Here is a 2,409-nt window from a genome sequence, read left to right as displayed (position 1 = left end):
CCCAGAGGGCTCCATGCTCCTGGAGGCCATGCTAGCGGTCACAGCCTCTGGCGGTCAGGGGACTGGGGGTCTGAGAGGTGGCTCGGCGCACCCCTGACCCTGAAGGCCCATGGCTGCCGCGAGGTGCAGGGACTGGGAGGAAGACCCAGCCAGGGCCCGTTCTGGCTCCAAGGCTGCTGCAGGGCCGCTCCCAGCCCACCAGGCAATGTCTGTTTAGAACCGGGGAGAAAACCTTTTCCCTCAATTGTTCTTTTTAAAGATGGTTGCTCAGCACTGACACAGAAAAACATTCGACATAAAACTGGAGCCGTTCGCAGCTGCAAATGACCCAGAAATGATCGAAATGCACTGACCACAAAGAAAGGAACTTGTGCCCCAGGCAGGCCTCCTGTGCATGGGGGCAGCTAGGGGCCCTGGACATGCCCGAGCGGGCAGTGCTGGACTCCACAGTTGAGGGGACAGAAGAAGGAATGTGCTCTTATGGCTCCGCTGAGAGAGGCCACCCTGACGGAGACGGGGCGAGCCCCTCATGCGTTCTGGATGTCCTGGTGATTCTTGGGCACTGCCCGAATCTCAGCATCTTCATGACCCGGGTGGGGGAGGGCAGCCCAGCAGCCTCAGGTCCCATGTGGCCTCCGGGGCTTGGTGGGCTTGTGGTTCAGGTGGCTCTTGTCAGGCCACATGGCCTCCATCCCATTGGCCAGGTCGACCCCCATTGCCTGGTGACAGGCCAATGTCAGTCAGTGAACCTCCACCACTGACCCCCCCAAAAAGGCCCCCATATAGTAAAAGTTGCCCTGGTGCCTGGGGATGTGGGCCTGGGACTGCGGCCGGCGCGCGTAGCTGAAGTTCTCATTGGCCACCCAGTAGAAACTGGGGTACAAAGTGACAAAGGGGGGGGACAGGATCTCCACACCCACGTGGTCATGGAACTTCATGTCCACATCCGCACACACCAGGTCATCCACCTCACGGAGGAAGCGCTGATCACAGAAGCGGCTGATCATCGCCATGTGCTGCATGGACACATCCTGCCAGAGCAGGGGCACCACAGACCCCGAGGACCACCACCCTCCGGCCTTCCCGGAGAGGCACACAGGCCCGGCAGCTGGTGGTTGGTGAAGACGTACTAGGTGACCCTGTGTCCACCATGAGGAGCACCACCCTCCACCCTTCCCAGAGGGGCACATGGGCCCGGCAGCTAGTGGTTGGTGAAGATGTACTAGGTGACCCTGTGTCCGCCATGAGGACCACCGCCCTCCGGCCCTCACAGAGGGGCACACAGGCACAGCAGCCAGCTGGTCAGTGAAGACCTAGTAGGTGACCCTGTGTCCCACCATGAAGTGCTTCTTCGCCGTCTGCAGGACCAGCTCCAGGAAGACCACATAGCTACAGGGACAGGGGACAGGGTGAGAGGAGGGTCACTGCCAGAGGCTGGCCACAGGACCCCGAAGCTGAGGGCCACAGACCTGTGTACCTTCTTCAAGGGGTCAGGCCCTGGGCTGCTTTAAGCAACAGCCACTCTACTGGCCTCTCCTGAGTGAGTCTGCCCATGGGGCCTCCCTACCTTCTGCTCCCAGAGATGGGGGCCGTCAGCACCCCATCTTACAAAGGGGTGCCTAAGGCTTAAGAGGTTGGAAGCCCATGCAGCCCCACATGGGCTCTAGCATGCTGGAGCCAGGAACACTCCCCCTGTGCTGAGCTCCCGGGCAAACCCCCAGGTCCTGTCCCCACCTGCCGGGAGCGAAGCACCTTGGGGAACAGACCTTGTTTCTATGCCCTACAGTCTGGGTAGAACCAGCAGGGCCGGCCACCAGCCCCATTTTGTTTTGAGTAGGATGTCACCGGCCCCCACAGAGCTGTCTCCACCTCCTGTAGGGTCCTCCCTTGAAGGCTACTGGGCATCCTGCTAACAAGGTCCTCAGTAAACCACTGGTATTCCTAGGAGGGGTCACCCTCGAACTCCCCCAGATTTGGTCCAGTCCATGTGCAGGGAAGGGGAAAGAGGACCTCTGGAAGAAGAAGGAGCTTGCTTAGGCCCCAGCCTTGAATCCAAGGGTGTAAGCCTCCAGGTCCAGGTCTACATCTCCCCAGACAAGAAGTTGGGAGTCTTGTCCAACCACCTCACATGACTGGTCCCCCTTTGAGGGGACTACCTGCTCCCCACCATGGGGACAGCAGCTCGCCCATCATCAGGCAAGTGTGGTGAGCCCCTCTGGGACTGATTTTTTGTGTAGACACTAAGGCTACTTCCTTATGCCTGCCCCATCTCAGGCAGGTTAGCAAATTGCCCACATCGGGAAGGTGGGCTCTACATTTAAATAGCGGACAGGCACATTCAACCAGCAGACATGAGTCAGGTCATCAGGGGAAATTCGAGGCCCAGACAATGGGGAAACAAGCCAAACA

General features: G+C 59.5%; 1 pseudogene; it reads right to left on the bottom strand.

Moving 5' to 3' along the window:
- Window positions 1–527: 527 nt before the first annotated feature.
- LOC125281781 (histo-blood group ABO system transferase 2-like) lies at window positions 528–2,190 on the bottom strand (annotated as a pseudogene).
- Window positions 2,191–2,409: the final 219 nt, after the last annotated feature.

The sequence above is a fragment of the Ursus arctos genome, unplaced genomic scaffold, assembly GCF_023065955.2.
Source record: "Ursus arctos isolate Adak ecotype North America unplaced genomic scaffold, UrsArc2.0 scaffold_37, whole genome shotgun sequence".
NCBI lineage: Eukaryota > Metazoa > Chordata > Mammalia > Carnivora > Ursidae > Ursus > Ursus arctos.
This window is presented reverse-complemented; position numbering and strand designations above follow the sequence as displayed.